The sequence below is a fragment of the Macaca nemestrina genome, chromosome 9 (assembly GCF_043159975.1).
Source record: "Macaca nemestrina isolate mMacNem1 chromosome 9, mMacNem.hap1, whole genome shotgun sequence".
NCBI classification, from domain to species: Eukaryota; Metazoa; Chordata; class Mammalia; order Primates; family Cercopithecidae; genus Macaca; species Macaca nemestrina.
The window spans coordinates 127,854,170-127,878,802 of record NC_092133.1 but is presented as its reverse complement, the minus strand read 5'-3'; the positions used below and the strand labels follow the sequence as shown (position 1 = coordinate 127,878,802).

Genomic DNA, 24,633 nt, shown 5'->3' with positions numbered 1-24,633 from the left:
CTCACTCTGGCCAGGGTCACTCGTCATGCTATAAGGCGGTCTATCATCAATAAATACACAATGATCACAGGTGCCAAAATATGCACAAGCCACTGTGGACATCTCAAAAGAAAACCAGTTATTAAATTATGGTCATACTCATTTTAGAAGTAAACAATAATTCCCTGGTTTGATCAACCACCATTTTCAATGGACCCAGTACTAAATAATTTTTCGGCTGTTTCTAAAAATCAAATTCACCCTCATGGACCAGAGATTTACTGCTCCAGAGGATATTAAGAAAAAATATTCTACAGGTTTTGATAGTAGTCTCTAAAAAAGGAGTCCTAAAGCTATTTTGAAATGCCACCATCATTGAAATAAATGAAAGAATTCCCAAGATGATTATTTCGTACTAGACAACTCTAATTTGTGTTGCATATGCTTGCATTAGTAAGTTCTGAAATTTTCATCAAATATTAGATGTTTTACCTTATACAACCTTAACTCTTGATTTTGCACTCACTCCCTACAAATAGAATTATTCATCTGTTAATCTTCACCATGTCAGTAAATGGCTACTAGTAGTCTGTCAGTCCAAAAACCTGATAGTTGCCTGTAGGGTGACCCACACCTGTAATCCCAGAATTCTGGGTGGCCGAGGCAGGTGGATCACTTGAGGCCAGGAGTTCGAGACCAGCCTGGACAACATGGTGAAACCCCATCTCTACCAAAAATACAAATATTAGTGTAGTGTGGTGGTGCCCCTCTGTAATCCCAGCTACTCAGGAGGCTGAGGCAGGAGAATTTCTTGAACTTGGGAGGCGGAGGTTGCAGTGAGCCAACACTGCGCCACTGCCCTCTGGCTTAGGTAACAGAGTGAAACTCTGTCTCAAACAAACAAACAAAAATCCAAAAACCTAATAGTTATCTCTGACTCCTTTTAATTTTTCACATTCTACAGCAACTTTAACAGCAAATCTCTCCAGTACAATGTAGCACTTCAGACATTTATGGGAATTTCTCCATTATATCTAAATTAAAGCTAACATGTAATTTTTTATTTGTACACATTTATGGGGTACATGAGACATTTTGCTACATAATATAATACATATTGATTAAGTCAGGAAATTTAGGATGTCCATCACCTGAGTACAAAATATTTTTTTCTGAGTGTAGTCATCCTTCTCTGCTGTCAAACACTAAATTTATTCCATCTTACTGTATGTTTGTATCCTTCAACCCACTTTCCTTCATGCTTCCCCCAACTCCCACTCGCCCTTCCCAGTCTCTGAAAATATATTTTTTTAAGTGTAGAGTAGAGCTGATGAAAAGTAAATCAATTCTTTATAGGCCAATAATGAAAGGTATACACAAATTCTGAGTGTGAAGTTTGTCCCTGGGTAAGTGTCTATATGCTCACTGGCTGAGAGCTTGCATTTTAAGCGACTATAAAAGCAGTGGAGAAAAGTCAAATGAGAAACCTCCGAATGGCGAGAGACTGGACTGAAGACTTGGCTCATGAGATGCCCCACATTCTTACAGGGCAGGAATCTAGGTGAAGAAGGAGAACATAAAGAATTTCTTAGGAATTCTTCAGCCGGGCACCATGGGTCACACCTGTAATACAACACTTTTGGAGTCCAAGGCAGGCGGATCACCTGAGGTCAGGAGTTCGAGACCCGACTGGCCAACATGGTGAAACCCTGTCTCTACTAAAAATACAAAAACTAGCTGGGTGAGGTAGCAGACATTTGTAATCCCAGCTACTGGGGGAGGCTGAGGCAGGAGAATTGTTTGAACCCAGGAGGCAGAGGTTGCAATGAGCCGAGATTGCACCATTGCACTTCAGCCTGAGTGAAGTGGGACTCCATCTCAAAAAAAAAAAAAAAAAAAAATTAAATTAACAAAAATTTCTTAGGAATTCTTTACTGTGAGCTCGTATTCAGAGGGGTTTGGGATCTGAAATCATATTACATGTATGGTTGCCCCAAAAAAATCAAGCAAAATTTTTGTCACTGCTCAGTGCCTTTTATTGATTCACCCTCCTCCTTTTATTGTTCACCTCTCCTCCCTGAACACTTAATGTTGCAGAATCTGGGCGCTTAGATCTTTTTCCCTACATTCACTCCCTGGTGCAGATTCACTCATAGACTTATGTTTCCCTCTGGCCTAAACTCCAGACTCACATATCCACCTGCCACTACACATCTTCACTTGATATCTTGGGGTGCTTCATACCTGAGTTTCATGACTGCATTTCTCACTTCTCCTCACTCCCCACCAAACCAGCTACACCTCAGTTTTTCCCACCTCGGTTGCTCAGACCAAAACCTTGGATCATCCTTCACTCCTGTCTTCTTCTCACATCCATATCCAATCTTCTAGAAAATTCTGTTGGGATCTACCCTTAAAAATATCTATTATTGGCCGGTGTGGTGACTCACGCCTGTAATCCCAGCACTGTGGGATGCCAAGTTGGGCGGATCACCTGAGGTCGGGAGTTTGAGACCAGCCTGACCAACATGGAGAAACCCTGTCTCTGTTAAAAATACAAAATTAGCTGGGCATGGTGGCGTATGTCTGTAATCCCAGCTACTCGGGAGGCTGAGGCAAGAGAATCATTTGAACCTGGGAGGCTGAGATTGCAATGAGCTGAGATCACGCCATTGCACTCCAGCCTGGGCAACAAGAGTGAAACTCTGTCTCACACACAAATATATATATATATACACACACACACACACACACACATGCATATATACATATAATATATAATATATATACATGCATATATACATATAATATATAATATTGTATATATATCTGGATTCTTGCAATAGTATCCTACTAGGTTTTTGTTTTTGCCTGTGCCTCTCTGTAGTCTATTCTCAGCACAGTAAGTTGCTGGAGTGATCCCCTTAAAATGTAAATTAGATCATTTTTCTACTCACATCTTACAGTCATTCCTGGTTTCACTCAGAGTCAAGTCAAGTTCTGATGTAAAGGCTGTGTCATTCAAAGTCGGCACCACTGACAAGAACTATCCTCAGTAGATCCTATGGGATTCAACTAGACCACCTCTCTCACTGCATGTCTTTCCCTCACTTATCCCTTCTAGCCACCATCAACCCCAATGTTTCTGGAACACATTAATAGACAACCCCACCTTATGATGTTTTCAGTAACTTTTCTTTCTCTCTGAAACACTCTTGTCCCAGATACCCACATGACTCACTTCCTCACCTTCTTCAAGGTTTTCCTCACAAGCCACCTTTTCAATGACAACTACCGTAACCTCTCTATTTGAAATTGTGACTTGCCTTTCAGTTACATCCCTGATCGTTTTTTTTTCCCTGTGCTTCTTCTTTCCATAGGATATATCCCTTTTAATATACTACACAGTTCATTTATTACATTTATTTTCTGTTTTGCTATGTTAAAAGGTAAGCTCAACAAGCGTGAAGATTCTGACTGTTTTGTTTGTTGATTTCACCAAAGCACCAGAACAATGCTTAACATAACAAAGCCACTCAAAAAAATCTGGTAAGTTAAATTAATATAGAACAATCATGATGCCCAAATAAAAAAATGGACAGTATGAGAAAAAAATCACTGGTCCTTTTCATTTATAAAAATAGATGTAAAAATTCCAAAGAAAATTACGTCAATTTAAATTCTCCAATATGTAAAAATCTGAAGTGTAAAAATCTAAAGTTTTTAATACATCTCCAATGTGTAAAAATCTTTAGTGTAGTATCTGAAGTTGTTTCAATACTAGTAAGTTTATTAATTTACTACATGATTATCTCACTTAGACAAGAAAAATTACTTTATAAAATTCAAATATTATATAAGTATCTCAGAAAACTAGGAATAGAAGAAAATATTCTCAACCTTGTCAAAGACCAGGTTAACATCACACTTACAGGTGAAATTTTTAAAGCATTTTCTTAAAACTGAAAAATATAGATAAGGATGCCTGCTATCACCACTTATAGGCTATTTTTTCCAGGAAGCATTATTCAGTGATCTAAGACAGGAAGAATAAATTAAAATCATAAGGATTGGAAACAAATGTCATTATTGGTAGGTGATACAATTTTTTTTTTTTTTTTTTTTTTTTTTGAGATGGAGTTTTGCTCTTATTGCCCAGGCTGGAGTGCAATGGTGCGATCTCAGCTCACTGTAACCTCTACTTTCTGGGTTCAAGCTATCTACTTCCTGGGTTCAAGCTGGGTTCCTTCTGCAGCCTCCCGAGTAGCTGGGATTACAGCTGCATGCCACCACATCCAGCTAATTTTTGTATTTGTAGTAGAGAAAGGATTTCATCATGTTCATGTTGGCCAGGCTGGTCTCGAACTCCTGACCTCGTGATCTGCCTGCCTCAGCCTCTCAAAGTGCTGGGATTACAGGTGTGACCCACCACACCCAGCCAGTGATACAATTTTTTACATCAAAATCTAAAATAATTGATCAATTATTAGAATAAATAAGATAGTTTAACATCATCAATATAACACAAAGTTCAATGTACTCCTGTACTACAGCAACAAGCAATTAGAAAACACAGTTTAGAAAGAAAACTCCATTTGTAACAGTAATGACACCATAAAAAATAAATACCTGATGTAAAGCTAATGACCTGCAAGATATTTTTGGTTACTTCTAAATAAATAAGAGGAGAAAAATAACCCGTTAATGGTTTGAAACACTCCATAGTGTAAACATGGCAATTTTCTTTAAACTGAAGTCTGAGTAATATATTTCTAGTTGAAATCTGATTGAAATGGTTGCTTTTCTTTGTGGAACTTTAAGGCTAATTCTAAAATGTGTTTAGAAAAGCAAATACATATTTGACAAAGAACTAGGGATTTAAATCTTCCATACCACCTAACAAGTCTTATTGTAATGCTATAGCAATTATGTAAATAGTAATGTATAGTAATTAGCATTGGGGTGGGAAGTAGCAAACAAACTAGTGGAACATGACAGCCTAGAAACAGGCTTTATCTCTATGTCAAAGTCTACTATCTGATAGAACAGGCATTGTAGGTCAGTGGAGAAAGGATGGACAATTTAATTAATGTACTCTGTCAATTTTTTATGTACATAGTAATAAATGAAGTGAATTCTACCCCATGCCATACATAGAAATCAACTCTGGAGGTTCAAAGACTTAAGTGTTAAACACAAAAAACTTTAAATTTCAAAAGACAATATACAAAAATGTTTTTACCATATTGAGAGTAGGGAATGATTCTTAAATAAGATCTCAAAGCACAAAGAAAAAAGAAAAACAATAAGCTTTACTTTGTATCTGGGGAACCCACACCCAATATTTCAATGTAGGTTCTTTCTATTTTCCCTAAGTGTTGGCCAGTCTGAGAAATAAAGATAAAGAGTACAAAGAGAGGAATTCTACAGCTGGGCCACCAGGGGTGACATCACATATTGGTAGGTAGGTCTGTGACGCCCACCTGAGCCACATAACCAGCAAGTTTTATTAAGCATTTCAAAAGGTGTGGGGGTGTAAGAACAGGGATTAAGTCACAAAGATCACATGCTTCAAAGGACAAAAGGAGAACAAATATCATATGCTTCTGAGGAAACAGGGCAAGGACAAAAGCAAAGATCACAAGGCAAAGGGCAAAATTAGAATTACTGATGAGGGTCTATGCTCAGCTGTGCACATATTGTCTTGATAAACATCTTAAACAACAGAAAACAGGGTTCAAGAGCAGAGAACTGGTCTGACCTCAAATTCACCAGGGTGGGTTTTTTTCCCCACCCTAATAAGCCTGAGGGTACTGCAGGAGACCAGGGCATATTTCAGTCCTTATCTCAACCACATAAGACAGACACTGCCAGAGCGGTCATTTATAGACCTCCCCCGAGGAATGCAATTCTTTTCCCAGAGTATTAATTATCAATATTCCTTGCTAGGAAAAGAATTTAGTGATATCTCTCCTACTTGCACGTCTGTTTATAGGCTCTCTGCAAGAAGAAAAATATGGCTCTTTTTGCCGGACCCTGCAGGCAGTCAGACCTTATGGTTTTCTTCCTTTGCTCCCTAAAATCGCTGTTCTTCTGTTCATTTTCAAGGTGCACTGATTTCATATTGTTCAAACACACATTTTACAATCAATCTGTACAGTTAACGCAGTTATCACAGTGGCCCTGAGGTGACGTACATCCTCAGCTTAAAAAGAAAACAGGATTAAGAGATTAAAGTAAGACAGGCATAAGAAATTATAAAAGTATTAATTTGGGGAACTGATAAATGTCCATATTAAAATGAAATCTTCACAATTATGTTCAGAGATTGCAGTAAAGACAGGTGTAAGAAATTATAAAAGTATTAATTTTAGGAACTGATATATGTACATATTAAAATGAAATCTTCACAATTTATGTTCCTCTGTCATGGCTCCAGCTGGTCCCTCCATTCGGGGTCCCTGACTTCCCACAACAATTTTGATAAAATTTCTAATTATCTATCAGCAAATATTATAAAGAAATAAAAGTAAAACTGGGGGAAAACTAGTAAATACTTTGATTACAGATGTATATGTTAGTTGCACTCCATGTAACTAATAAATGACTAGACCCCACATTATGTAACAAACTCCTAGAAATTAACTAAACAATCAACTCAATAGAACCATGAAACAAAATCACAAACTGGTCTCTCTTGGAAGAGGAAAATATAATATCTTCTCTTTAATAATAAAATAATTAATAATTATCAAATATTAATAATTAAATTAACAATTATTAAATTATTTTATTTTTAAATATTGTATTTATTAAATTTTATATAATTATATTATAGAGAAATTACACTTATAAAATTTCTCATTTGTATTTTATCAGTAGATTGCCTATTAAAACTATAATAAGATACCATTTCACATCAAATGGATTAAGAAAAATTTAATAAGCTGAAAATGTCTTGTAGTAGTGAAGATAGAGAACCAAAAACTCTTCAGCATTATTAACTGGAGTGTATACTGGCTTGACCATTTTAAGAAACAACTTGGCATGATCTAGTGAAGTTATAACCTAGCAGTTCTGCTTTTAAGCGTATCCTCTAAGAAATTCTTGAACACATTCTCCAGGAGACATGCTATGTAATGTTCGTGTTAAACTATGAAGTCAGAAGCTGCGAAGAAGTATGAGGCGTCATCCTTCTTGCATGCTAACAAGTTAGCCAGAGTTTCATTGCTACTGGCAGGAAGACACAGGTGTCAGGGTTAGAAACAAAATGTAGTTTATTATTCACAGCCAAAGCAACAGTCAGAGTAACATTGTAGCCCCAAATCCCACAGGATGATGTGGTGAGGGCCAGATGTTGCCTGTACAAGCAGTAAGAATGCATTGAGAGGAACCTTGAGATTGAGAGACTGATGTTATACAAGAGCTGCTGGGAACCCAGCATCTTCCCTTCCGGAGAGTGCCATTATCTCATTAGGCTGACAGGCAAGCAAATCTCTCTTGGGAGAGGAAAGGGACATCTCCATCTTCATAATCCTGGGATATCTTTGGGAAGGGAGATGCCCCTGTCTTTATTCTATGGGAAGGTAAATAAGTTAGCTCCGGCAGGCCACCGTTTCCGTCTTTGCAGGGCTGTTTGCTTATTCAAATATTTCTAAAATGATAGACTAAAGCAAATTGCCATTAGTGCCTAGATGTTTGGCCATGGGAGAGATTATTGGAGAAATATATCTCAACAATTCATGACAGCATAGTTTGTAACAGTAAAACAAAGCAAAACAAAACCCACAAGGCTCAATGACAGGAGACTGGGTAAATAGACTGTGGAATATCCAAACCAAGAAATACTATGCAAAAGTGAAATAAACTACAGATCCTCATCATACATGGATCTTATGTTAAGAAAAAGAGAAATTCCCAGAAGTTTATACATTTTTTAGAGTTCAGAAATGGGTAAAACTAGTAAATACTTTGATTACAGGTGTATACATAGGAAATAAAATTATAAAGAGAACTATTAGTACTCTTAGTGTTTAATTTGAGGATAAAGAAAGGGAATGTGATTGTGGAAGGTCACATAAGATATTCCAAAGGTATTAGCAACACTTTTTTTGAGCTAGGTAATAGGTATTCTCTTTGTTAATACCCTTCAAACTGTACATGTAAGTTATATACAGTATTTTGCATGTGTGATATATTTCACAATAAAAACAACTAAAAATAGTTAAAAGTCTAGCTTATCAATCAGGGGAGAGGGAAAAAGGAACAAAAATTTACCACATGGAAGAATCCCAGATCCATATTTACTATAGACAAGGATTTCAAGTTGAACTTTCTGTAATGATTAAAATTATCTAAAATTCTATCATGCTCGATAATTGTGCACAGTAGCCACAAAGCTACTGAGCACTTAGAATGTAGCTAACACAACTGAGAAACTAATTTTTTTAAAATTTTAAATAATTTAAATTTAACTACCATACATGTCTAGTGGATACTATTTTTAACAAAGCAGATGTAGACCACTGGATTTAAAAATATCATTTTAGCTTAAAATAAGTGAAAACCTGTTCTTCTTTGAATTATCAAGGACAGACTCTGTGTATTTTCCTTTCTTTTTTTTGGCATCAATCACCTTACTGTTTGTTTTCCCTTTAAATAGTTCTAAGACAGAGACAAGAAAGAAATACATATATGTAATTGCAATAACAATAAATAATGCTAAAAGAAGTAGGATTGTGAGAAACACCATAGGTATGAGTTTTGAATTCTTTTAAAACTACTTGGTTTTAAAAGAATGAATGATGAAATTTTCACCTAAGATAACTAATCGTTCTAGTGATGAGAAAAGGCAGTTGAGAGGGAAAGACAAAGCGAGCTACAGGTCATCATTCAAATCTTACAACAAAAGTTCATTGAGTTCCTCTGAAAATGACAGTAACAATGAGAAAAGAATAATAACCTTTAGCAATCACTGAGTATTTTTTAGTCTTCAGCATCATTTCATGTGCTTTATTAATATGCATTTAAACTTCATGGAAACTTTTGTTTTACTGAGAAAACCTGAAGGGTAAAGTAACTTTTAAGGTCACATAGCCTGTGACCTCCTACAGTTGATAACTTAGAAGGAAAATGGTCATTGAACAAGATCACAAATATGACTCATTTTTTAATAGGGAAGTATCAGGGCTGTAGGACTGTACAATGGATAGATATTTGAAGAAGTATGTTTTCTCTTGTATGTATTAGTCCATTTTCATACTGATGATAAAGACATACCTGAGACTGGGAAGAAAAAGAGGTTTAACAGACTCACAGTTGCACATGGCTGGGGAGGCCTCACAATCATGGTGGAAGGCAAAAGGTACTTCTTACATGGTGGTGGCAAAAGAGACTGAGAGCCAAGCAAAGGGGTTTCCCCTTATAAAACCATCAGATCTCGTGAGACTTACTCACTACCATGATAATAGTATGAGGGAAACCACTCTCTATGATTCAATCATCTCCCACCGGGTCCCTCCCACAACACATGGGAATTATGGGAGTTACAATTCAAGATGAGATTTGGGTGGGGACACAGCCAAACTATATAATTGTATAACAAATTATCCCTAATCTTAGTGACATAAAACAAGAAATGGTTATTATCTCATCATTTCTGTGGCCCACGAATTCAGGAGCAGCTTAGTTGCATGGCCTCGTTCGAGTTCCCTCATGAGACTGTAATCAGGATGCTAGCAGGGCCACAGTCATGCAAAGCCTTGACTGGGAATAAATGATCCACTTCCCATTGTATGTGTGTGGCTGTTGACAACAGGCCTTAGTTTCTTACTGGATCTTCACTGTGGCCTCAGATCCTTACCACATGAGCCTCTGCATAGGGCTGCCAGCGTATCCTTAAGACTGGCAACTGATTCCAGAGAGAGAGAGAGAAAGTGCAAGATGGAAGTTATGATGTCTTCCATGACCTGGCCTTGAAAGTGACGTACTATCACTTCTGCCACGTTCCATTGGTCACATCGACCAACCTGATAAGATATGGAAGTGGGAAGTTCTCACACCAGGAGTCAGGGACTGCTGGGGGTCAGCTTGCAGATTGGCTACCCCAAGAGGTTACACCAATTCTTTAAGCCAAAAATGATCAGGCCCTGATAAAAAGAAATCACAATGAGAGGAACAAAGTAGAGAATGACTTGATAAATATGTAGGAAATGAAATTAATAGTGATTGCTAAGGTGTGGGGAAGAGAGAAGAGGGAGAACAGAGACAACCCCGGATTCTCAGCTTGCATACTTAAGTAGAGGCCAATACCTCAAAATCAGGAGAAAGAACAGTGAAAACAAGTTTTCTCTTATTCTTTATCATATTTATCAGTGACTTTTCTGAGCACTTCTTACTGTCTTCAACCCTCATTATATCCTAAGGTCAAACTATTCTCAACTGACAACATAGTTTCCTTACAGAGAACATCAAGGCAATCTGATACTGAATTTCATCAACTTTTAATCTTATCATCACACAATACTGTGCTTCTTTGGTCCTGAGACACTTTTTTTCGTGGTTTAATGTATTTTAAGTTGGAATATGTGTTCCAATCAATTAGGCTTTAGATTCAATGAAAAATGGCTTATTAGTAACTTGATTCCTTTTTTTCCCCCTATACATTGTTTCCTCAGAGAAAGATGAAGTAGTTTTGTTTGTTTGTTTAAAAAAAAAAAGCTTGATTATCTGATGGAGTCTGTGCGTCTTGGAAGAGTCAAATTTTAACCCCTTTATTTCAGCCTGCTTTCTGAAAAGTGTAAACTTTGTATCGTCCCTAGATTCATCATGGATCTTGATGGTTGAGATTAAAAGTAGGGAGGCAAATATGAGTGAATATAAATTATGTTGGGTTTTTTTTTTTTAAACTAGTCTTAAGTTCCCAGTAAATCCTGTGATGCTGATACTCCATGCTTCAGCCAGTATATGGCTGTTAGAAGGCTTCTTTAACATCATGGTGGTTGGGTCTCCATCAAAACACTATGGTCTTTTCAAGGGTTAAGTGCTTGCTTGGTCCAAAGACAGGACTTTTGGTCCCTGACAGCCAGACCAGATAGTCCAAACCTCCAGCTGGGCTCTCAGCTAACTGTCTTATTCTACTTGGCATGATGCTTCTTTCGTATCCTGTTAGAAAGAGAAAACCCAGCAAGAGAACCTTGCTGTCCAATGAAACGTAATAGACCAGGAACCATGATCTAACCCTTAAGAGCCATTTTTGGATGGGAGGAAGCATTAATGATTTTCATCGACTTAAAAAAAACCCTCATCTATAGAATTATTTTTCTATCCCTAGAGCATTAAATACCCCTGGCTGAAGATACTTTCTTTTAGAAGTGGGAGGCCCTAAAAAGTTATTTTGGCTTCTACCTAACACCAAGGTCTGAGGTTAAACAAATCTTGTATGTCATGGATTTCTCATCAAATTCTATTTTTCTTTTTCTTTCTTTTTTTGAAATGGAGTCTTGCTCTGTCACCCAGGCTGGAATGCAGTGGCACGATCTCGGTTCACTGCAAGCTCCGCCTCTCAGGTTCACACGATTCTCCTGCCTCAGCCTCCCAACTGGGACTACAGGCGCCTGCCACCATGCACGACTAATATTTGTATTTTTTTAGTAGAGACAGGGTTTCACCATGTTAGCCAGGATGGTCTTGATCTCCTAACCTCGTGATCCACCCACCTTGGCCTCCCAAAGTGTTGGGATTACAGGTGTGAGCCACCGTGCTCAGCCATCAAGTTCTTTATTTACATCATGACTTTCTGAAAAAAATACTTTGTACTTATTGAATTTACTCTAAATGAGCATGGGTCATCATGATAGGGGTCGTTTAGCTCAGGACCAAGGTTTTGGTGTCTTAATTGCACATTGACCCCATCCTTTCCTCACTCTGTCTGGTATTTCTTTCACCTCCCTTGCATTTCCAATCTGTTCTTTGAATTCCTCCCATTCTTGTGATAAAATTTTCATGTCTCTCAACTACTCTATGAACAAAGAAAAACCCTTTCCTAGATCCTGCTACTTCTTTTACAACTATTTAATCCATCTCCCCCCCTTTGGTTTTCTAACTTCTTAAAAAATGTGACACCAACTGTCTTCCTTTTTCTTCTTAAATTCTTTGCAATCAGGCTTCTCTCTCAGTGGTTACACTGAAACTGCTGTCCCAAAAATCCTGAGTGCTGGCCGGGTACAGTGGCTCATGTCTGTAATCCCAGCACTTTGGGAAGCTGAGGCGGGCAGATCACTTGAGGTCAGGATTTCGAGACTGGCCTGGCCAACATGGTGAACCAGCATCTCTACTAAAAATACAAATTAGCCAAGATAGCACCATTGCATTCCAGCCTGGGTGACAGAACAAGATCTTGTGGAAAAAAAAATCATGAGTACTTAATTGCTAAATTCTTTGAGATTTCATGCTTTTCTCAATATCATTGACTTTCCAACTTTCTACTTTTCTTCCTTGTGTTTTGTAAAAATTCTACCCACTCATCCACTTTGGGATCTTTCTAAAGTGCAACTAGTTCGTGTCATTTCCCTGCTGTCTCCTTCGGCCTCAATATCGAGTAGAGACTCTCGAGGTCATTTATAGGGTCTGCCATGATCTGACTCCTGTTCTGTCATCTCCAACCTTATCTCTTTCTACCTGCTACCTTACACTCCATGCCTCAGCCAAGCTGAACTACCTGTAGTTCCTCAAACATACTAGGCTTATTCTGTTTCACCTCTGACCTTTGCATAGGCTTTTCTCACTTGCTGTGACATTCTTCCATATTTATTCTTATTATTCATACTTACGTTGAATATGTTATTCTTACATATTTGTGTAGCCTGTAAGCTTTTAGAAGAAAAGACTATGTATCATTTTACTGTTGTATGTTCATCACTTACTACAGTGCCTCTCACTTAGCAGTTTCTCAATGAGTATTTGCTGATTGACTGTATGCATTATTCATGAATGAATGCAGCATTTGATCCACGAGGCTACTCACACTGTCAACACTCCTTTCTTTTCCTGTTGGCCTTTACCTTGTTGAGTCTTCTTTGATCTCTTAGTGCTTGGTTATCTTCTCTGGTTTAATCTGTTTCAGGGTCTTTTCCTTCCATTGTCTCCCACACACCTGCAGAATGTTGTTCATTCGGCCCAGCTCTGATCATGTCACTCCTTTGCTATCGCTAAGTAATTTTCAATGATTCCTCACTGTTCATATTATAAAGGTCAAAGTCCTTTGTACCCTCCTAGCAAATTTCTGCAGGCAGTGATTATATAGTTTCCTGGTTTTATCTCTCATTAGTCTCATTCTACTAATCTCCACTCCAGTAACCAGACTACCTTGCCCATGATTTTCTGTTTATGCCGTTCTCCTCCTTCAGAATATACTTCTTCTACTTCTAATAAAAGTTTAGCTGTGCTTCAAGGCTCAGTTCAATTGCCACTGTTCCATAAATACTGCCCTGGCTCCCCAGGGGAACAAAATAGTTTCCTTCCCCTGTGTTCCCAAAGCACTTTGTTTGCGCCTTCTTAGGCACTTGTTATATCTTACCTTCTGTTAAGGATATTCTTGCATTTGCAATTCAGTGATAAGGTGAGAATAGATCTTATTCATTTTTGTATTCTCATGAGTGCCTTGCCCATATGTGTTCGATAAATGTTTGTTGAATTGAATGCTAATAAATCAAAGATATAAAGCCTTAGTGTTAAGCATTAAATCACGGTGAGTTATACATTTTATTCTTTATCCAAAAATACATGGATGGTGAGCACACCAGAAAGCTAGTGGCCATTTTGCTGATGCTTTTCTTCTTCAGGAATAGGAACTTCTTTAACTTATATAAAAGGAAGATTAGCTTAATTGAACAGGGCATGAAATTTATGCAGTCCTTAAAATATTATAATAAATAAGAATCATGAATATTAAACATGTTTCCTATGTTCAAAATTGATTTTAAAATACAGTGGCTAAAGCATTTCGAAAACAAATGAGGGTTGTTTAGTATTTCAGAAATTTGTCCTCAGTTTCAAACTCTCCATATACCATAAGGTTTTCAAAGGAAAGAACTATTTCATCTTGTTCACAATAATGACTATTTCTGTTGGATTCTGCGCTCAAGAAAATATTTGTTGCTTAAATAAACAAGCACCTGTGTTACAGTGTAACAATCAAGAGTCTGTATATTTTTTTCCCACTTATTCATTTTGTATGTGACCTAGGAAAAGTCATCTCACCTCTTGAGAAGGCAGCCACCTCATTGGTAATATGGAGGTATCAGTACCTTATCTGAATGAGGGCAAAAAGTTACCTGAGACAGCCTAAGACACTCTTATTTTTCACCCCTTCTGAAGTTCTCTTTTACTCATGTGTACCCTGATCTTTCTTAATGAACCCTTCCCACATTATCAATGACATCATGATCACAAATGCTTCCATGAAGTTCAATGGTGTACTACATTGCAAGGAGTTTTTTGGTAGACTTCAGTCTTTACGTAATAGAAGCACTCTCCGGATAAGACAGAGAAACCTGATGACTCTGCAGAAGAGGCTGCAGGCAAGGCAAAGCTATCTATGCCCTTGCCATGTCTAAGAATGGTCAAACATCACAAGTGATTAGTCTCTCAGATAAGGGATTTGCTTTTATGAAAAACCCCCAAGGAGGGACGGAGGCCAATCTGGCATCTGCTGCAGCATACACACATCCTGGCAAACTACTTCAGGTCAGTAGTCAGGAACCATTTCTTCTGCTAGGATGAGCTTCATGTGGAAGTATTGTCTGAAATATGAGCCCAAAGCCACACTGAGTATCATCTGCAAGTGACAAAAACTGTATTTGTTCATTAGCAGGGTTAATAGGCATATTCCAGCAGGTCTTATTTCAAATTGTGCTTTCCCAGGCATGAATGAAGCGGCCTTTGAAATTTAATCAGGCATAAAAAAATTACACACATTATTCGTACGATAACTGTTCACCTGATAGAAACATCATAGGCAAACTATGTTTTAGCGACCTCAACATCTTTTCACAGACATCTGTGGCAACCCACAAATGGAATTCAGCAACCAAACTGGCATTTCATGAGTGGCCTTCCTGGCTAACCCCAAACAGTTCATAGAAGCCAGGTAATATGATTTGCTTCCTCTCAGGGGGCACTAAATTATTTGATGAGATGACACTGAGATTCAGCAATACTCTTCTTTACAATAGGACTGACAGTTACTCTCTCCTGAGTAGATGGAGACTTTGACAAGTACAGAGTCAAAGCAAAATCTGCTTGGGACATCCAGGTAGAAATTTCTGGCTGATGCTTGGGTAGACGGTTATGGTATTTATGTCAAATCATAGATTAGTAAAGGATTTTTTTTCTTATTCAGTCATGGATGAGTATGAAAACAAAGCTGTATACACTTCTTTCCCATTTAAAAAAACTGTGATATGAACACTTAACATGAAATTTACCCTCTTAACAAACTTTTAAGTGCACCATACAATATGTTAACTATAATCATTCTATTGTATGGCAGATATGTAGAACTCATTCAACTTGCATAACTGAAATTATATGCCCATTGGAAGCCACTCCCCATTCTCCCATTCTCTCAGCCCCTGGAACCCACCATTCTACTGTTTGTTTCTGTGAGTATGACTATTATAGATACTTCATATAAGTGGAATCATGCAGTATTTGTCCTTCCATGACTGGCTTATTTCACTGAGCCTAACGTCCTCCAGGTTTCTCCATGTTGTTGCATATGGCAGAATTTCCTTCTTTTTGAAGGCCATAGAATGTATACATACATACATTCTATTGTATGTATACACCACATTTTCCGTGTCTATTCATCTGTGGATAGACAGTTAAGTTGTTTCTACATCTCGGCTACTGTGAATAATGCTGCAAAAATATGGTATGCAGATATCCCTTTGAGATCCTTTCAGTTCTTTTGGATGTATACTCAGAAATGGAATTACTGGATCATATGGTAGTTCTATTTTTAATTTTTTGAGGAACTTCAATACTGTTTTCTATGGTGGCTGCGCCATTTTGCATTTCCACTAAAAGTGTTCCATACCAGTTCAATTTCTCCTCTTTCAATCCTCACCGACACTTACTATTGTTTGTGTTTTGAATAACAGTCATCTTAACAGGTGTGCATGGACATCTCATTATGGGTTTGATTTGTATTTCCCTAATGATTAGTGATGTTGATCATGTTTATAAATGCCTGTTGTCCATTTGTTTATGTTCTTTGGAGAAATGTCTAAGTCCTCTGCCAATCTTTTAATCCAGTAAAGTTTTTTGCTATTGTGCTGTAGAAATTTCTTATATATTTTATATACTAACACCTTATCAGATATATGGCTTTCATATATTTTCTCCCATTCAGTAGGTTGCCTTTTCACTTGGATAACTGTTTCCTTTGCTATGAGTGGCAAAGGAAGGGGCTATGAGTTGCTATAAATGCCTGGGTGATTAAATAATCTGTACAACAAACCCCTATGACACAAGTTTACCTATGTAACAAACCTGCAACAAATCCCTGAACTTAAAATAAAAATAAAATAAACATAGCCACCTTTTCAAATAAAAATGAAGCTTTTTCGTTTTATATAGTCCCACTTGTCTTTTTTTTTTTTTTTTTTTTGAGACAGAGTTCCGTTCTTGTTGCCCAGGCTGGAGTGCAATGGTGCGATCTCGGCTCACTGCAAGCTCCGCCTCCTGGGTTCAAGCGATTCTCCTGCCTCAGCCTCCTGAGTAGCTGGAGATGCATGCCACCATGCCCTGCTAATTTTTGTATTTTTAGTAGAGATGGGGTTTCACCATGTTGGCCAGGCTGGTTTCAAACTTCTAACCCCAGGTGATCCACCTGCCTCGGCCTCCCAAAGTGCTGGAATTACAGGTGTGAGTCACTGTGCCAGGCCCCTCCCACTTGTCTTTATTTGCTATCATTGCTAATGTTTTTGATGTCATATCCAAGAAGTCAGTGCCAAGATCAAAGTTATAAAGCTTTTCCCCTGTGTTTCTTCTACAAGTTTTACTGTTTCAGTTCTTATGTTTAAGACATTCATTCATTTCGAGTTGATTTTGCATATGGTGTAGGGTAAGGTTCCAATTTCATTCTTTTACATATGGATACCCACTGTTTTCAGTGCCATTTTTTTTAAGAGACCATCCTTCCCTCATTGTGTATTCTGGCACTTTATTGAAGATCAGTTGACTGTACATGTGTTGGTTTATTTCTGGGCTCTGTATTCTGTTCCATTTGTGTATGTATCTGTGTTTATGCCAGGACCATACTGTTTTAATTACTGTAGCTTTGTAATAAATTTAAAAATCAGCAAGTGTGATGCCTCCAGCTTTGTTGTTCCTTGTCAGGATCTCTTTGGCTTTTCAGGGTCTTTTGTGGTTGTATACGAATTTTAGGTTTGTTTCCCTATTTATGTAAAATATGTCATTGGGATTTTGATAAGGATTGCATTGAATCTGTACATTGCTTTGGGCCATGTGGACATCTTAACAAGATTAAGTCTTCCAATCCTGGAACATAGGATGTCTATTTATTTGTGTCTTTTTAAAATTTTTTTCATCAGTGTTTTATAACTTTCAGTGTACAAGTCTTTCACCTGCTTGGTAAAATGGATTCCTAAGTATTTCGTTTTTTCATGGTATTGTAAATATTATTGTTTTCTTAATAGATTCATCTGTGTTTCATTGCTTTGTCTGAGCAATCTGTATCAGTAGAACTCACCCCGACCCATAAGAAATATGTTGGGTGACTAGTCATGTAAACGAAGTGCCTATTTTCAACATATTAATCTTTAACTCTCTTAAGAGGAATTAGCATTTATTGTCTACTGAATGCCAGGCACAGCCTTAGACTCCACATACATTATTCCATTTGATCCTAGCATCTGTCTGAAATAGATATTGTTAAACTCCCTTTTCATAAGGAAACTCATATTTAGAGAGGTTGAGTAGCTTGTTAAAATTCACATGGTTAAGAAATGGGAGGGCCAGGTCTATTTGATTCCAAAGTCCGAGCTCTTTTTACAAATACACACTGTCCTAAAATTAAAACATAGGCCTTGCTTAATTAGTTCTAGTATGTTGTGCATCAGAAATGGCTCCTAACCTACGCTAAAAATTATCACATAAGGGGTAATTGAAATTATTTTCAGTGTTTTCTGCACAAGTCTGCAGAGTTAAGATTTTCTGTAATTAAGTTCTGTATTTTAGCAGTCTTCATAAGCTTCTTGGAAAGTAGAAAAGCATTCTTCCTTTGGTTGGAGGGTCAATTCTTATCCAAAGGATTCTCTGAGTTTCCTTTCTCCTTAGATCGTGGAGTTGGACATGACTTTGGAGGTCACAAGAGTCAACCACTCATTTTATGCATAAGCAACCCATAAAAAGCTTTGGAAAGGTCAACCAGGTTGATTAAGATCACTCAGCACTTACTGGCAGAGTTAGGAATTACATCTAAGCTTCCTTACTCTAAATCCCATGCCTTATTATCAGTGAAATTATTAGTTTCTAAACTAGGACTCATGCTTTTGTTGCATAAAGTAAATTTGGCCACTTTTTTAAATGAATTGATTACTTCCAGTATGACTGTGACTTACTCTGTTTTTCTCACGCATATAGTACATATCCTTTGTACATAGTCTAGCCAAAATTCTGACATGACTTTGCAGCAACATGGATGCAGCTGGAGGCCATTATCCTAAGCAAATCAATGCAGGAACAGAAAACCAAATACCACATGTTCTCACTTATAAACGGGAGCTAAACATTGGGTACTCATGGACATAAAGATGGGAAAAATAAACACTGGGGACTACTATAAGAGGGAGGCAGGGTGGGAGGTGAGGGTTGAAAAACTGACTGTTGGCTACTGTGCTCAGTACATGGGTGACAGGATCATTTGTATTCCAAACCTCAGCTTCATGCACTATACTCAGGTAATAAACCTGCACATGTATCTCAAATCTAAAATTTTTAAAAAATGAAATTATAAAAAAAATTCAGGCATGAATTGTATATTTGAGCTATCCAAACTCATATTCCATCCCTGAACATCTGCTTGGACTCTTTACACCAGAAACTAAATTTCTTGAGAAAGTCCATCTTAATTACTCTGTATTTATAGAGGCTCACATGGTCCTAATATTTATAAATGCTTATTAAATATGATTGGATTATGCCATTTGCTTGATATTCTTTATTAATGCTAATGTGCATTAGGAGCAAATTTTTAAACTTTTATTTTATGTTCAGGTGTACGTAAGTGCAGGTTTATCACATAGGTAAACTTGTGTCATGGAAAAGCAATTTGTAACAAGCAACCCATTATCAATGTGTCCAATACTCGTGGCTTTACTGGTATCCTTGGGACACAGAAAAAAAACAGAGACACTAGTTTGTACAGCTACTAAAATATTACCGATGCCTTTGCTAATAGAACATAAGGTTTTTCTATTTAAAGCCAAAAAAAAAAAAAAAAAAAACAACTTTGATTAATGGGTACAAAAAAATAGAAAGAATAAGACCTACTATTTGATAGAATAAGAGGGTGACTATAGTCAATAAGAACTTAATTATACATTTAAAAATAACTAAAAGAGTTTAACTGAATTATTTGTAACACAAAGGATAAATGCTCAAAGGGATGGATACCCAATTCTCTTGGGTATGATCTGCTTGTTTTATTATATTAGTGTATTGCATGCCAGGATCAAAACATCTCATGTACCCATGAACATAGATACCTACCATTTACCCACAAAAATTACAAATAAAAAAATTTTTTAAAGTTCTTATAATCCCTTAAAATTATCTTAACAATAAGGCTTAGTTGAACGGGTAAAAAAACCACACACACAAAATGGTAGCCAGAATGATGAGTCTACTAAGTAGTGGAGTTGTATTATGATGTATGATCTTTGATTCCAACTTCAGAGAATCTGTTAAGAAAGAAAATACAGATGTAGGATTCCAGAAGGCATGAACAATCTTGAACTGTTAAGTTCTTTTGAAAAATGAGCTGCGCAGAGCTGAGCTATAGAGTGAAAGCAAGTTGAGTTATGTCGAAATAAATTACTGGGTGCCATTTCTATAGACCCAAAGGATTCTGCAGGTTGAATATTTGCAGGTTTATATCTAATTTTAGGGATCGGGACATTTCTGTTCTCTTCACCATTTTTCTTGCCATACAGAAGGAGATCGAAATAAGTGCCAGTTACTGAGAACTAACCGATGGCTTCCTGAGGTTGCAATGTTTTAATTAGAGAGATAATAGGGCCAGATTCTGCTGTTCAGTGAAGGGAATCTTTTATAAAAAGGCTTATAACAGCATGAGACAGATTTTTATTTGATAATGAGAAACAAAATGTGTAAAAATGAAATTGTAAAAAGGACTAAGCAATGGAGTGGTACTAGATGAATATTCTTTTTTTCTAAATAACTTTAGAGACAATTGGCACATTTGGTAACTATATTGACTTTTTCTATATGGAAAAGTATCAAAACTTCTTGGAAGTGACTAGATTGAGAAACAGGGGTACAGAAACTGGCCCCTCTGTAGTTTGTAACCTATGCTTCTTTTGCTTTTCTTTTCCGGTTTGCTCCTCACTGTTTTCCCACAAGAAAGGACTGCATAAAAAGATGTCAAGCCGTGTAGTTCATAAGGAGGAACACATTGCTTTTATATCTGGATTTGTAAAAGACACTAACTTAATGTGTTTTAGTTGTATTATTTTAATTATGGCAACAAAAGAAATTGGAAGCTATAAAGAGCCATTTTCTTAAGCCAATTATGTGCACATTATGTTTATAAACAAAATCCATTGAAACTTTATAAAAATAAGAAATTTGCATTTATATTAAATCCTAACTCAGTTTTAATAATGCACTTGCTAAATTTTTTAACCACAGATCTGATTGCCTACAAAAAAGGAAAACAATCATCTCATGACATGCCTAAAGAAAGGTCAGGAAATTTTACATTTTCTCAGATACTCACTGAAATTAAAGCAAACTAAAAAGAAAAATTGGCCTTAACTTCTTCTAGTCTCCATTGCAAATATAAAACATCAGGTCAATATTATTTCAATAAGGAGCATTTTAAAAAGCAAACCAAGTAAACAAAACATCAATTGTACTTATTCAGCTGATGGTCTTAGACCATAGTCCTGGACTGAGATCTGAATGTTTTGGAACAAGAAGCCCAGCCTGCTTTGCCTTTCTATCTAATTTTATAGAAAACTAGGACAATGGCAACATGTCATCACTGAGGGCATGCTATGAAAGATTTATCTTCCTGTGTTCAAACAAATCATTAGATTTATCGCTTTTGGTATCATAGGTCTTCATTGAGTCAAATAAAACATATTTTGTTTACTACACTGGAAAGATATAAATGCTAAATACTGTTTAACTTTATTTTATGAGAGTGAATATTATATTCTTCTTTCCAGTGACCTTTTATTGCTTCGTGAATAAAGAAATAATTTGCTAGACAGAAATAGCAGCAAGAGACTGATGGAATTTATGACCAGACAAACTCTCCTAAAACTGAAAGATAAACATGATAGTTTCAGATAAAAATAGAGAATTTTTCTGTACTCCAGTCTCAAAACTTTCACAAACTTTATATCATACAGGAAATAATATATGATTTAAATGGTAGACAACTCATCAATCTTTTGTAACGAAAAATAAAATCAAAACCAGTGACAGATATGAGACTTTGCCAAACTCTTAAGCATTTGCTCCTTTAAAAAATATCACAAAAGGAACAGATAAAAATGAGTTTACCCTTCACAAGAGAAAAACTATCCTGATAGCACCAGAAGGAAACAGTACAACATAGCGGTCAAGACTAGGACCCGTGGAACCTGAGAGAGCACTTCATGGTTCTGTGACTTCGGGCAGGTCTCCTGCTTTCTGAACCTCAGTTTCCTCTTGTAGAAGGTAGAGATCATATCACTTGCTATCCTATAGTGATGGTAAGAAAACTAAATGGGATAGACATAAGACCCCTTGCTTTGTGCCTAGCACATGTTAAGCACTTGATACACATTAGACGTTATTATCACTTTTAGTTAACAGCTGATTTTTTTTGTCAGATCTCCGTAAATCATGGTGGCATATTAGAGTTATGGCCATTCAACAAAAAGTTGTAAAAATACAGGCCATCAATCCATTCTGCCATCTCTCTTGAAGCACTCTGAACAATCTTTTCTTGACATTTTTTTTTTTTGTACTTGATATTGTATCAGAATATCATAGTTTGAAAGAAACTTAAAAACCAAGTATTCAGGGATTTTGCTTAAGATGTAGAAAGCTAAAAAGAGTATGTTCAGCACCCTTACAATAACAAGATGGAATGTATATGAAATTTTAAACTTTCCTGAATGCATTAGAGAGCTTAAGTCACAGGGAAAGTCTAAAGCTGAGAGTGGTAAAATAACAGAAAAAAAATAAACAAAAAAAACATTGCATCAGTGCAGCCACAACCCTAAACACAAAGTGTCACTAGAGGAATTTTAATTCTAGGGTGCACTCATGGTGACCACAGCAAAAAGAAAACTAAAATCCAGGTCAAGTCATGGCTACACTGACTCAACCCCCATGCTGATTATCTACCAAATTAACATTTTCTGGCCATTTGCAGGCCCAAATGCTATTTATATCAGGCACTGTTGTTTTATGCAACGTGTCTGACATTCAAACAAGAATTATGAGAAATATTAAGAGGCAAGAAAATACATGCTGTCAATAAAACCAACAAAACCAGACTCTAATATGCTCCAGATGTTGGAAGTCACATAGGGAATTAAAAATAGCTATGATTAATGTGTTAATATGATTAATAGTGAATAAGATACACCACATATGTGACTAGATAGGGAGTTCCAGCAAACAAAATAAAACCATAAGAAAACAATCAAATGGCAATGCAGAAATAAAAAACATAACAGAAATAATGTCTTTGCTGGGCTCAGCAGTAGAAAAAACTGACACAGGTGACAGCTGACTGAGATCATTAAAGTGTTGAAATTTAAAAAGAAATTGTCAACTCCAATGTATATATGCAATGAAAACATCTTTCAATAACAGCAGGAAAATAAAGACGTCTTCAAATAAAAACTGAGAAGCCTTCAAACAAATAAAACTCACAAAATTTACAACAAGAATATCTGTGTTTCAAGAAATGTTAAAGAAATTTCTTCAAGCAGAAAAAATATGATACTAGATAGAAACTGTGATCTATGAAGAGTGCTAGAAATGGCAAGAGTAAAGGTATGTATAAAATTTATTTTCTCATTTAAATTGCTCTAATAGAAAATTATTCCTTTAAAACAAATAAGTAGCAATTCATTGTGTTTTAGCTTTCTGTATATTGTGTGTAGTGAGCTTCTTTTAAAAAGCCTTATGTACTACGGTTGCTACGGCAAAAGATGTACATGAGCAATTGGGAGTATATGGTTGTGAAGTTATTACATGACATGTGAAATTACATAACATTATTTGAAGATAGGCTGTGATTAATCACAAATGTATATTATGAACTCTAAGGAAATGACTGTCTTTTTTTTACAGAGCTATAAATAATAAGTTAATAGTGAACATAAAAATGGAATCATAAAGTACTCAATATATTAGGATGCAGAAAAAGACAGACTAACAGCAGATATCTCAGCAGAAACTCTACAAGCCAGAAGAGAGTGGGGGCCAATATTCAACATTCTTAAAGAAAAGAATTTTCAACCCAGAATTTCATATCCAGCCAAACTAAGTTTCATAAGTGAAGGAGAAATAAAATCCTTTACAGACAAGCAAATACTTAGAGATTTTGTCACCACCAGGCCTGCCCTACAAGAGATCCTGAAGGAAGCACTAAACATGGAAAGTAACAACCGGTACCAGCCATTGCAAAAACATGCCAAAATGTAAAGATCATCAATGCTAGGAAGAAACTGCATCAACTAACGAGCAAAATAACCAGCTAATATCATAATGACAGGATCAAGTTCACACATAACAATATTAACCTTAAATGTAAATGGACTAAATGGTCTAATTAAAACACACAGACTGGCAAATTAGATAAAGAGTCAAGACCCATCAGTTTGCTGTATTCAGGAGACCCATCTCACATGCAAAGGAGGGGTTGCAATCCTAGTCTCTGATAAAACAGATTTTAAACCATCAGAGATCAAGAGAGACAAAGAAGGCCATTACATAATGGTAAAGGGATCAATTCATAAGGAAGAGCTAACTATCCTATATATATATATGCACCCAATACAGGAGCACCCAGATTAATAAAGCATGTCCTTAGAGACTTACAAAGAGACTCAGACTCCCATACAATAATAATGGGAGACTTTAACACCCCACTGTCAACATTAGACAGATCAACGAGACAGAAAGTTAACAAGAATATCCAGGAATTGAACTCAACTCTGCACCAAGCAGACCTAATAGACATCTATAGAACTCTCCACCCCAAAGCAACAGAATATACATTCTTCTCAGCACCACATCGCACTTATTCCAAAACTGACCACATAGTTGGAAGTAAAGCACTCCTCAGCAAATGTAAAAGAACAGAAATTATAACTG

At 36.6% G+C, this 24,633-nt stretch overlaps 1 long non-coding RNA gene across 1 annotated transcript in view; it reads left to right on the top strand.

The window, feature by feature from the left end:
* Positions 1-24,365, top strand: part of LOC112427779 (uncharacterized) — a 194,587-nt gene extending 170,222 nt beyond the window's left edge. Inside the window, exon 6 of the long non-coding RNA XR_011608238.1 lies at positions 23,125-24,365. This is a non-coding gene — a long non-coding RNA (uncharacterized lncRNA). The remainder of the gene's footprint in view (positions 1-23,124) is intronic.
* The last annotated feature ends 268 nt before the right edge of the window (positions 24,366-24,633 follow it).